At 48.9% G+C, this 13,853-nt stretch overlaps 1 protein-coding gene across 1 annotated transcript in view; it reads left to right on the top strand.

The window, feature by feature from the left end:
• Positions 1-513: 513 nt before the first annotated feature.
• Positions 514-13,853, top strand: part of LOC116945842 (adenylate cyclase type 2-like) — a 62,668-nt gene continuing 49,328 nt past the window's right edge. Inside the window, exon 1 of the mRNA XM_032960447.2 lies at positions 514-1,542. The gene's annotated coding sequence lies outside the window, so the exon portion shown is untranslated. The remainder of the gene's footprint in view (positions 1,543-13,853) is intronic.

Below are 13,853 nucleotides of genomic sequence, written 5' to 3'. Positions count from 1 at the left end.
GGATAATTATTATCATAATTACAGAGCAATCCAGTCAGGCAACGACATTGGTTTTCAAATCTCAAGTTACGGGGAAAGGCTGTTCCACAAATAGGTGAGTTTTAAGACAGCGATTTTAAAAGTTTAACTCAGAATCCCTCATGGACCGAGAAAGGAGTTTTCCACAATCGCGGAGCCTGGCTGCGGACGGCTCCGTCTCCCATAAGGTTAGCAACATCACCGTCTCGTCTTTTGAATGATGAGCCGATCATAGTCGGCTGATCTCTAAGTTTTCGCAGTGGTATATCGACACGCAACTGGAGCAGATCGGCGAGGAGCGGCGCTGGCCCGTGACGTCAGTCCAATTCAACGTCTCCTCGGGTTTCCGATTTTGTTTTGATTTCCTCCTCTCTCTCTCTGTTTTCTTGGATCTAGCCTCGCCCTGCTCTCAGCGTCTCAATGAGCCGCATGCCTCGCCTCGTCACGCCACGGGGAGCGGTGGCGCAGTGGTTAGCGTATGTTGGTTATGTGCGTTTGTGTAAATAGTGCGTACGTGTTTTGTTGTTAAGCTTTGTGCGGCATTTCTTTGAACCGTGCTCGTTAACAGCACTTGTCCCAACAGTCTGTTGACGGCAAAACGGGGGATCTTTGTCTTTGTGTGAACTGTGTATATGTTTATTAATGTCGTGGATAGCGGCGATTCGTGATCGACTTCCAAAAATAACTGTTCTTGAACCAGTTCTGGGCCTCCCGTATGTCGACTCAGACTTGAATGATAACTGGTGTCTTGTGCCAGCTTTAAGATGCGCTCGCTAACAGCACTTGCCGCAGCAATCTTTTTTCGGCTAAAACGGATGATCTTTGTCTTTGTGACTTAAAAAAAAAGTACAGTTGTTTAGGTATGCGTGTGTGTGTCAGGGCGTCTGTGTGTCTGTACGTGGACTTGTGTTTATGTTGTATGAAGAGCAGCTCGTCTTGAGCGCGCTGCGCTACAATCACGCGCCTGGTCTCCCCTAGGTAGACTCAGCATGAAGTTAGTAAACATCAGCCCCGTAAGAAAAAAACAACACAAAGGCAGACGGGCGTGGTGATGGCCACAGCACCTTTTTGTGGGCGTTACCGACCTTAATAGGCGCTCGCTGACAGCATTTTCTGCCCACCAATAACCTGCTAAAAGCCTACACGGGGGAATCTTTGTCATTTGTTGTTGCGCGTGTGAAGAGGGAGGGGTCGGTTTGCGTGGGTTGAATTCCAGGTGTGTAAATGGGCGGGGCTCCGTGGACACTATTGGCCAATCACGCTGCGTCACACCTGGCAAGAGACGCGAGTGGCAGCGAGAGACGACGGAAATAAGCAGAGAGAAACGAGTTTGCCAAAAAATTCACCATCGCCACCACCGTCACCACCACCACCACCACCACCGTCATCATCATTCGCCTCAACCCAGAAGTTCGCGTGCTCCCGGTACAATCTTGGTGTCCGTTTTCAGCGGGACCGCTACCCAGGTCGTGATGGCTCCCGGGTGGACGGTAGGGGCTGCCTGCCAAGGCTGACACCGGCCAGGTGAGTGTGGGAGTCTGTGTGAGGGGTGGCGGGTTGTGGGTCGCAGTCGGTCGCCTCGGCAATGCTTGTTAAAGGGACCACTTCGCCACGAGTGGCGCCACCCACAGCTTCTTGCCAAATATCTCACTCGCGCCCTCTCACGCACTTCATCACGCACTCACTCACGATCTCACTCATCCTCTCACGCAATAACTCACTCACTCATTACCTCACTCATCCTCTCACGCAAGAACTCACTCACTCATCCTCTCACGCAAGAACTCAGTCACTCACGATCTCACTCATCCTCTCACGCAAGAACTCACTCATCCTCTCACGCAAGAACTCACTCACTCGCCGTCTCACTCATCCTCTCACGCAAGAACTCACTCACGATCTCACTCATCCTCTCACTCAAGAACTCATTCACTCGCCCTCTCCCTCATTAGTTTACTTTTTCTTCAAATAGTGTTTCGTTTCACTTCATCACGCACTCACTCTCTCATTCACGATCTCACTCCTAACAGTCACTCACCATCTCACTCACTCTCTCACTCCTAACAGCCACTCACCATCTCACTCTCTCACTCATAACAGCCACTCACCATCTCACTCACGATCTCACTCCTAACAGCCACTCACCATCTCACGCACTCTCTCACTCCTAACAGTCACTCACCATCTCACTCACCCTCTCACTCCTAACAGCCACTCACCATCTCACTCACTCTCTCAATCCTAACAGTCACTCACCATCTCACGCACTGTCTCACTCCTAACAGCCACTCACCATCTCACTCACTCTCTCACTCCTAACAGCCACTCACCATCTCACGCAATCTCTCACTCCTAACAGTCACTCACCATCTCACACACTCTCTCACTCCTAACAGCCACTCACCATCTCACTCACTCTCTCACTCCTTACAGCCACTCACCATCTCACGCACTCTCTCACTCTTTCGCTCATTCACCTTGTCACGCACTCGGTGAACCCAGACACCAAAGTCCAAGCGGTCACGAACCCCCGTCCTCGGCGCGGATAACTCAGATTAGCGATACAACGTCAAGTGGCAATTTTAGTGCGACAGATGCGTGCGCGGTGTTCCGTGATTGTGTGCGGATTGATGTGCGGTGTGTGTCTCGGTGCGCGTGTGTACCGAAGCGGCGGTGTGGCGGTCAGCGCGCTGCGCTTCGAACCCGGCGGTTTCGAGTTTGATTCCCGCTCAAGGCCAACACCCAGTGACGCTTATCTGAATCGGTCCTGGGCCTTTCTCTAGGTCAACTCAACCTCAAATGAGTACCTGGTGCGGTGCGTAAAAAGATCGTCGCTAAGGAGACAAAGGCGGCCGGGCGTGGTGCTGACCACCCACCCCCTCTGTGTGCCGTGCCGGCCTTCATAGGTGCTCGCTAACAAAACTTGCTCCAAAAGTCTGATTTTTCTTCTTTGGTTCTTTCGGTAAAGTCACGTAGAATGAGAATAAAATAATAAATTGATAAAATGTATTATAAATTGATAAAATTTATTATAATAAATTGATAAAATTTATTATTTTATTCTCATTCTACGTGACTTTACCGAAAGAACCAAAGAAGATGAATCATTGCAGTCACGAAAGCTTTAAATCGAAATTTAGTCTGATCTTTGTCTTTGTGAACCTTATATTTGGAGTTTCCGGGCGCTGTGGTGGCGATATGTTATCTCCCTCGCCTGATATGCAGGAGGTCGTCGGTTCGACCCCGACGCCTACTGTATATTTGGAGTTTGTGTTTTTCCCCGTGGTCGCGTGGATTTGTGATCCTCCAGTTTCCCCTCCACAATAAGAAGCACGCGTTTAGACTATTTGCCTGATATAAATTTAGACGTGACAAGCCACTTCGTTCAGTCATCATTCGTGGCCAGGTTGCTTCTGAAAAAAAATCGCAGTTTGGTTCCTTTGCTGAGGAGCGGCAGTGTCGTGGTTAGCGCACGAACCCAGCGACCCGAGTTGGAATTCTCGTGTGGCCCAGCAGCACAACAAGTGTCCACGACAAAGTCGTGGGAACATCACTTCCTCCCAAGAATCTGCCCAGACTGAATGGGAGGATATTTGCCTCGGAACTCCTCTGATTATCAGGATTTGTAGCACAAAGATAAATATCCTCTTAGACCAGGGGTCGGCAAAACCGAAACAACAAGGAGAGCATTTTTTTAAAATTTGTTTTTTTTTAAGCTCTCAATATTTCAAGAGCCACAATGCACTGCGTGTTGAATACGAGACGGTGCTCAAAGAGCCACATGCGGCTCCGGAGCCGCAGCTTGGCGACCCCTGTCGTCGACTGTTATGTCAAGTTAGCGAGCACGTATTATGCTTAAGGCTGGCGCGGCAAGCGAGGCAGTGGCGTGGCTGGATATGCGTCTACCCAGCGACATGGCATTATTGTACACGGTATTATTCATTGACACCGTCCCAGTCGCTGATTTAAGGCTGAGTCAGCCCAGGAGATGTAGCGCTGTAAACCCACACGGTTTATAATGCCCCTTGTACAGGGGGATAGAGTGAGTTGTCTTGGTCCATTCGGCGTACGGCCGTTTCAATACCGGCAACAACAACAACACAAGTCTTCTTGGTTCTTTCGATAAAGGACCAAGAAGATGAATTCCTGCAGTCACGAAAGCTTTAAATCGAAAAACAACACGAGTATTCATGTTCTTGGTTCTTTCGGCAAAGTCACGTAGATAGAAAATGAAATTGAAGATAATAAAATGAAATTTAAAAAATACAAATTATGAATTGAAAATAATAAAAGCCAAAAGACTCAGGCCTGATGAAGACCGCTTGTGTTGCGATCGAAACGTCGTGGGTTTGTTTGTTTTTATTATTTTAAATTTATTTTATTAGCTTTTATTTTATTATCTTTTATTTTCTATCTACGTAACTTTACCAAAAGAACCATTAATATGAATTCCTGCAGTCACGAAAGTTTTAAGTCAAAATTTAACAACAAAAGTGTCTACTTGCTTGTGTTTCTCCCTTGTGATGATGGGACCTTGTAGGATGAACGTTGAGATTTATAAGGGCCACGGGTGACCAATAAGGTGTGAATTGGTCTGTAATAAGGTAGGGCACTGATAAGGGGTTGACAGTTATGGAGATGCCTCAGATAGATTCTCGTACAACGTGCATCGTAGGGTGTCGAACTTGGAGTGACTGAGTAGTTGCATGAACACACTCGAAGTGGCGAGTATCGCTCGCACCAGGCGAGGTGCGCTCTGAGGCCATCACGTGAAGTGTCAAGGCTCTTTCTAGCAGGAGGACGCAGGACAGACTCGGGTGCACCCCCCTCCCCCGTGCCAAACTTCACTGTAAGAATAAGCGTGCGAGCACATGCAAACACAACAAAGACAAAGATCCCCCACATAGCCTTAGCCAGACTGTTGGGGAAAGTACTGTTAGCGAGCACCTATTGAGGCTAGCACGGCGCACGAAGGTGTGTAGCACCACGCCCGGCCACCTTTGTCTCCTCAAGGCTGATTTTTTTGCTAAACCCCCACCACCATTTAAGAATGAGTCAACCATCTGAAGTACCCAGGACCGTTTCAGATATATGTTACCGATGTTCGCTGTGAGCGGGAATCGAACTCGGGTAGCCGGGTTCGTAGCATGGAGCGCGAACCATCACGTCACACACAGAAACACACGCACAAGCACATACATGCACACAACAAACACAAAGATCCCCCGTGTCGAATTAGCACACTTTTGGGGGCAAGTGCTGTTAGCGAGCACGGTACTCGAGGGGGTGGGTGGCCAGCACCATGCCCGACCGCCTTTGTCTCCCCAGCGTCGATGTTTACAAACCGCACCAGGTTCTCAGGTGAGGCTGAGCCGACCTAGTAGAGGCTCAGGACCGGTTCAGATATTGGCCACTGGTGTTTGCCGCGAGCGAGAATCAAACTCGGGTCGCCAGGTTCGGAGCGTAGCGCGCTATCCGCTACACTACCGCTCCCCACAACACACAAAGACAAAGATCCCCCGTATAGCCTTGACAGACTGTAGGGGCAAGTGTTGTTAGCGAGCACCTATGAAAGCCGGAACGGTACACGAGGGGGTGGGTGGCCAGCACCACGCCCGACCGCCTTTGTCTCCCTAGTGGCGATGTTTACACACCGCACCAGGTACTCATTTGAGGCTGAGTCTACCTAGGGGAGGCCCGGGACCGGTTCAGATAATCGTCACTGGTGTTGGCTGTGAGCGGGAATCGAACCCCGGTCGCCAAGTTCCGTGCGTAGCGCGCTATCCGCTACACTACCGCTCCCCACAACACACACACGTACACACCTGCAACAAACACACACGCAAGAACAGGCGCTATTCGCCACCATGCGACAGGGACGTGGCCACAGCGTGTCTGCCAGACTCGTTGACGCGTTGAGGCTATCACGTGATAGCCTCAAAGACCCGATGCTGACAGACCCAGGTGTTAAGGGTTGACAGGTTGAGATTCATAGCAGATGCACCACGTGCTCTCCCTACTGTGCCGCAAAGACAAAGACTCCCCCCTTAACAGACTTTTGGCATAAGTTATCTTAACACACTGACACACCCATACACACACAAACATGAATAATGATAATTATAAATTCAGTCTGTTGTCAGTCCAATTGCTGGATTCAGCCCTCCCCACACAGTTGTGGGGTTGTTTTGACCATACTTCACCACGCAGGGTTTGTATGGGGGGGGGGGGCTATGGAGGACGATTCTGAAATCACTCGCCACTGATATCATCAGTGAACTGTAACTTGGAATATAATTCGGGTGGTCGGGCTTAGTAGAGTGCAGTGGGCAAACCACCCAAGCGTACAGGTCACCTTACAGCTATCCTGTAATTGCCCGGTGCGCTCGTGGTACTGACGTATGTAGCACGTGCCCGGGCGCACCCCAAGCACAGTCATCCCGATGTTCTTGTCAGCGGGCAGCACTCACACCCGTCCATAACTCACAGGAGCCACATGAATAACCGCGCGGACAACACAATCGCCCATCTAATTGCCTTTGAAACTGGCCCAAGAACGGGAATTTGAAGAGGTCGCAGAGCCTTTGCCTATCGCAGCACCAACGTTTTGGAGCAAACTTGTTTCCTCCGTTCATAATCGTAAATGTCCCTTCATATGTCCTGAAGCAGAAGATTGGTGTGCTGGTCACAACCACATTTGGCAATGTAACGTGTAACTTTGATCCTTGCCTGTGTATCGATAGTGCAATGTTAATGTGAAATTTTATTGAGAGACTGTGTTGTCTTGGTGTGGTCTGGGACTGTTCGCTGTTGTTTTTAGGTCTTGCTCAAGCTTGCGAATTGTGGTACTACTTGTGCAATTTGAACGTCTCCATTTATTTATTATTAGTGCTTTGCTTATCTTCCCGATACCTTGCACTGCTATCGTGTTTGTGTACTGTTTGTTATTGTTGTAACTTTCTTGCCCGCCCCTACTGGAACACCTCTGAAAAAAGAGCTTCATAGCTCATCAGATTTCTCCAGGATTTATAAAGATTCTGAAGACATGAGATCCGTAACACGGGATAACACATCGGGTTTGATATTATATATATAAAACTGGCAACTTTCTAGGCATGATGTAAACAATTTGCCAGAATGAAGCTGGTTGTAATCACCAGCGAAACGTCGTAATCATATTGTAAATGCTGTCGGTTTACTCTCCAACAAACCGGTGTGCTGAAGTAGTAACTAATTGTAGTAACTAATTGGCACATTTTGGTTACGTGACAACCCTTAATAAGTGGCTACGTCGGGCGGTGATGGGTTAATGACGCATTTATACTTAAGCGATCTGAGCAAAATAACTCTTTGATTAATAACACTAGTCGCTAAAGCCTACTACGCGTGGAACTCAGTGTATTCTTCAGTGTGCCTCTGAGTATATTTTGCTAAAGCTGTACGAAACCGCGTGTAGTCGCGCGTGAGATGTCAGTCGAAAAAACGCACACCGTGCGGAACGTTACGAGGGTCAGTCGATGGATTGCCAGGCTTGGACTGCAGCCTCTGTTAGCAACAACGCCATGATACACTAGCGGGTTTATCAGCCCGCCCAAATGGGCGCAGCAGCTTTTGAGATCATTAATCTACCTAATGAGCCCCCAAATTAACGGAATGTCCCTTACACACGCGTGAAGGCGGCTGCTGGACCGCACATGCGCACCTTGTGACCCACAATATCGGATCCGTCCAGCGTGCACTGCACGTGGCGTGACCTCAACAACATCATCACCCCCATCGGCCGTGATCAATCCACTGCTGGATGAAGGCCTCCCTCCAACCGTCGCCATCTCTCACGGCTCTGCGATGTAACAGTCGGCCGAGCAGCCACGCCACGATCTGACTTCATCGTTCCATCTCCGCGGCGCACGTGCGCTCAGATACCTCCCGTTTCTCGCGGCTGTATGTACGTACTGTATGCTGAACTTCTTTCGCACCGTACGTAGCCAACCGTGCCACCCCGTCCACCCTTCTCGCCGTTGTGTGCCCTGCCCAATCCCATTCAACAGGTTGACATGGCGTCCTTAACACGCGCGCGTCCTCTTAACTCACGTGTTCCCTCTTTCCGTCTCGCCATGGAATTCCAAGCATGCATCTCTCCATGAATGTGTTGTTAAATTTTTCAGTTCTTGTTGTTGTTAAGGAGCGTTTTTTCTCAACCCACGTCATAGCTATGCAATGGTTTTAAATCACCGAAAGTCCACCCTGCTGCGGTGATGGCTCTGGCCGTTGTAAACCAATGAGACAACCGGAACACAGGTTTCGGCCCCGTGAGAGATCATCACTTTCAGTGTACCGTACGCTTGAGACGTCAATTGTCACGGGCAAGGGGCACCTTGGAGGCAAGAGTTGGTGGATCACCTCGAGATGTATGTACGTTGAACGTCTTTCGCACCGTACGCAGTCAACCGTGCTAATCGGAGGTGCGGGGAGGAAGAACAATAAACTAAACACACGCAAAAATAATGATAAACTGCCTTCCTCTCGGCGTAGAGGTGCCATACGCTGGCTCGCCAGGAGAAGTGGTCTAATCGCCATCTGTTTCCATCTTGACGGGGATAGAGCGTCACCCTCTCTCGTGCGTGGGTTTCCTCCAGGTGTTCCCTTGTTTTGCTACCACTTGTGTGATAAAACAATCATCGTTGATTGGACGAACACATCTTGCAAGTAAGAATCCAATGTAGAGGCAGGACCCTCCCGAATACGATTAAGTGTGGCTCTCATGGATAAATAGGGAATTATTATTGTCATTGTTACCGGCTGGGCGATGGCAGTGTACCTCCAGCGAGTGTATTTCTCAAGCCGTCTGTTTAAGCGACGTGTTATCCTCTTTGTACGTGCGCTGGGTGTTCCCCGGACATTCTAGTTTCCTCTCCCACCCCGAAGTCAAATACTCGTTGTTTACTAAAAGTAATTGACCAAACATCCCAATGTAGCAAGAGGAGGGCTTTATTACAGCCGGGTCTGTCTGGCCCGACCACATTGGGATAGGATATATTTCCGGACCCGGCACACCACCTCCAGTATATGTACCTCTCGCTATTGGCTACGAGTTTTTATGCCTACCTAGAGTGAGGGGAAAAAAGTATTTGATCCCCTGCTGATTTTGTACGTTTGCCCACTGACAATGAAATTATCAGTCTATAATTTTAATGGTAGGTTTATTTGAACAGTGAGAGACAAAATAACAACAACAAAGTCCAGAAAAACGCATGTCAAGAATGTTATAAATTGATTTGCATTTTAATGAGGGAAATAAGTATTTGACCCCCTCTCAATCAGAAAGATTCCTGGCTCCCAGATGTCTTTTATACAGGTAACGAGCTGAGATTAGGAGCACACTCTTAAAGGGAGTGCTCCTAATCTCAGCTTGTTACCTGTATAAAAGACACCTGTCCACAGAAGCAATCAATCAATCAGATTCTAAACTCTCCACCATGGCCAAGACCAAAGAGCTCTCCAAGGATGTCAGGGACAAGATTGTAGACCTACACAAGGCTGTAATGGACTACAAGACCATTGCCAAGCAGCTGGTGAGAAGGTGACAACAGTTGGTGCGATTATTCGCAAATGGAAGAAACACAAAAGAACTGTCAATCTCCCTCGGTCTGGGGCTCCATGCAAGATCTCACCTCGTGGAGTTGCAATGATCATGAGAACGGTGAGGAATCAGCCCAGAACTACACGGGAGGATCTTGTCAATGATCTCAAGGCAGCTGGGACCATAGTCACCAATAAAACAATTGGTAACACACTACACCGTGAAGGACTGAAATCCTGCAGCGCCCGCAAGGTCACCCTGTTCAAGAAAGCACATATACATGCCCGTCTGAAGTTTGCCAATGAACATCTGAATGATTCAGAGGACAACTGGGTGAAAGTGCTGCTGCCAGATGAGACCAAAATGGAGCTCTTTGGCATCAACTCAACTCGCCGTGTTTGGAGGAGGAGGAATGCTGCCTATGACCCCAATAACACCATCCCCACCGTCAAACATGGAGGTGGAAACATTATGGTTTGGGGGTGTTTTTCTGCTAAGAGGACAGGACAACTTCACTGCATCAAAGGGACGATGGACGGGGCCATGTACCGTCAAATCTTGGGCGAGAACCTCCTTCCCTCAGCCAGGGCATTGAAAATGGGTCGTGGATGGGTATTCCAGCATGACAATGACCCAAAACATACGGCCAAGGCAACAAAGGAGTGGCTCAAGAAGAAGCACATTAAGGTCCTGGAGTGGCCTAGCCAGTCTCCAGACCTTAATCCCATAGAAAATCTGTGGAGGGAGCTGAAGGTTCGAGTTGCCAAACGTCAGCCTCGAAACCTTAATGACTTGGAGAAGATCTGCAAAGAGGAGTGGGACAAAATCCCTCCTGAGATGTGTACAAACCTGGTGGCCAACTACAAGAAACGTCTGACCTCTGTGATTGCCAACAAGGGTTTTGCCACCAAGTACTAAGTCATGTTTTGCAGAGGGGTCAAATACTTGTTTCCCTCATTAAAATGCAAATCAATTTATAACATTTTTGAACATGCGTTTTTATGGATGTTTTTGTTGTTATTCTGTCTCTCACTGTTCAAATAAACCGACCATTAAAATTATCGACTGATAATTTCTCTGTCGGTGGGCAAACGTACAAAATCAGCAGGGGATCAAATTATTTTTTCCCTCACTGTACCACCTACTCCCAGCCTGCCTAGCTACTCGAATCTCCACAAGTGACTCGGAGAATATTTGCGCGAGAAAATTAAGCCGTGAGCATGACCCTCGTGTCAAAGACCGGACTCGTTGATGCGTCCGTGGATGCTTATTTGACATCGCTGGTTGTCATCAAATAAATGCCATTATTTGTTTACTCGAATCTTTGCGTGTAACATCAAACGGTGGTTTTTATTGTGTGCTGGTTGGTTGCGTGCTGGCAGCAATGCTCGCTTAAATACAATTTGTATACAATTTATTGTATCCTCACTTGTACACTATTACTTGCATGCACTCACTTGTGGACTATTTCTTGCACTAGCCTTTTGCCCGTCCAAGTACGGGTGTATTGCAGTAAATCTGAAACTTGCAAGTAAAAATCAGACCGCGACGTGATATTCATTGCGTCAATTCGTGTGCGATTTGTAAGACCGCGGTGACAAAGACCTATTTCATTTTAAGGTTATAATCCCTTGTTCATCATGACGTCCTTTTTACTTCGATGTCTCAATAGCGTTAAGGATATCGCGTGATGTGAGGGTTCTGCCTTTGTAGTGAGGAGGGGGGGGGTGTCCATTTGGTAGACGTCACCTCTTCATAATTATTACTGTGGGGGGCTGTTCGATGTGGAGTGACGTCACCCGCTCATGTTTATTAATGAAGGGGGCTGGCCAACGTGTAGTGACGTCATGCGCGGGACATATTCTTGGTTCAGGCTATTTGGTTCTTTCGGTAAAGTCACGTAGATAGAATTTTTTTTAATAATGCCAATGCAGCAAAGGGTTGCCAGAAAATCACTACACCCCGCTCCACATACCACACTGCTGAGGGTGGAGGTTGATTAACAAGAAAACACAAGTCAAGTCTTTGCAGCAGCAATGCATTGGCATTCCTGCTGCACTGGCATTCCTGCTGCATTGGCATTGCTGCTGCACTGGCATTGCTGCTCCATTGGCATTCCTGCTGCATTGGCATTGCTGCTGCATTGGCATTGCTACTGCATTGGCATTCCTGCTGCACTGGCATTCCTGCTGCATTGGCATTGTTGCTGCATTGGCATTCTTGCTGCATTGGCATTGTTGCTGCATTGTCATTGCTGCTGCATTGGCATTCCTGCTGCATTGGCATTGTTGCTACATTGGCATTGCTGCTGCATTGGCATTCCTGCTGCATTGGCATTGCTGCTGCATTGGCATTGCTGCTGCATTGGCATTCCTGCTGCATTGGCATTGTTGCTACATTGGCATTCCTGCTGCATTGGCATTGCTGCTGCATTGGCATTCCTGCTGCATTGGCATTGTTGCTGCATTGTCAATGCTGCTACATTGGCATTGCTGCTGCATTGGCATTCCTGCTGCATTGGCATTGTTGCTACATTGGCATTGTTGCTACATTGGCATTGCTGCTACATTGCCATTGTTGCTACATTGGCATTGTTGCTGAATTGGCATTGTTGCTGCATTGGCATTGTTGCTGCATTGGCATTGCTGCATTGGCATTGCTGCTGCATTGGCATTGTTGCTACATTGGCAATGTTGCTGCATTGTCATTGCTGCTACATTGGCATTGTTGCTACATTTGCATTGCTGCTGCATTGGCATTCCTGCTGCATTGACATTGTTGCTACATTGGCATTGCTGCTGCATTGGCATTGCTGCTGCATTGGCATTGCTGCTGTATTGGCATTGCTGCTGCATTGACATTACCGAAAGAACCAAAGAGTGTGAATTCCTGCAGTCACGACAGTTTTAAGTCAAAATTCTTGGCCCATTATAGGAGTAAATCGGATAAACAAGACAATGAGCGGGAGTGTAGCGGTTAGCGCTACGCTTCGCTATGAACCCGGCGGCCCGAGTTCGATTCCCGCTCACGGCCAACACCAGTGACGGTTATCTGAACCGGTCCCGGGTCTCCTCTAGGTCGACTCAGCCTCAATTGAGTACCTTGTGCGGTGTGTAAAAAAAATATCACCACTGGGAAGACAAAGGCGGTCGGGCGTGGTGTTGGCCACCCACCCCTTCGTGTGCCGTGCCGGCCTTCATAGGGGCTCGCTAACAGCACTTGCTTCAACAGTCTGTTACATTCTATGCCCTCCACCCCCAAAGTAAATACACAGTACTTAATAATTAACAACCCACTGTTTATCAACTTTTGTATGATGATGATGGTTGTCGCGTTTGACCATACTTCACCATGACGGGCAGTACAGGTTTTGATGAAAAAGCGAGCATAGACTTTTTTGTCTGACAGCCTCCAGTCCGGGCCGGCGCGTTATCACCCCCCCCCCCCCCCAACTCCGATCCAGCCTCCGGCTCCAGCCTCCGTTACATTTGACACCGCCAAGCGCCTGGGCGCACAGCTCGCCTTCCATCGCTATGAAGCGAGCTTCCAGTAGTCGGACACGCGCGACTTTCCTTGGTGGTTGTCCGCCCACACTTGGGCGGGGAGGGGGCGAATGAGCGGTGGGGACGGCACTCCGAACCGGTTTAGACATCGCTCGTCAACTCATGATGATGTTCGCCAATTCGCGCAATGCGCTCAACACGGAAAACCGCCACAATGTCCAAACCGAGTCTCAGAACTTGCCCGTCTGCATATCTGTCTCCGGCGAGGCACCCCCGTCCCCCCGTCCCCATTACCCCCGTCATAGGAATGTGGAATTTCCAGTTTGTCTCGAGGCCGCGACTTTGATATAAACGTTGCCTCGCGCTCAATTCACGAGCGAAAGGAGGCGCCGAGCATTCGCACAAAACAGACGCTAGCTCGATGAGCCCCGGGCACTCGCACGCTACAAAACACAGCTCATTCATTATGCGCTACGGTGCAGTACTCGAATACAAGGGAAAGGCGCAGCCCTGCAATTGCTTCCTCAAGCACCTGCTGGTGGAAGGGCCCCATGTAGAGGGAGCCTCTCTTGAGAGCTCTCTAGAGAGCCCCCCCCCTCTAATAGAGGGTACTTGGCCTACTCTTTGAAGATGTTCGGGGTACGCAAACTTTACCCCACCCACGGACGATTAACTGCGGTGGAGAGTTTGCCCCATTTATACAGACTGGGGACAGACAGGTGTATTTTAAGAATCGTTGACATCGTTTCTAT

Source organism: Petromyzon marinus, chromosome 25 (genome assembly GCF_048934315.1).
Source record: "Petromyzon marinus isolate PM22_M1 ecotype Great Lakes invasive population chromosome 25, UKy_Petmar_22M1.pri1.0, whole genome shotgun sequence".
Classification (NCBI taxonomy): domain Eukaryota; kingdom Metazoa; phylum Chordata; class Hyperoartia; order Petromyzontiformes; family Petromyzontidae; genus Petromyzon; species Petromyzon marinus.
Note: the sequence above shows the minus strand (reverse complement) of the source record. Positions and strands in the feature narration are given on the sequence as shown.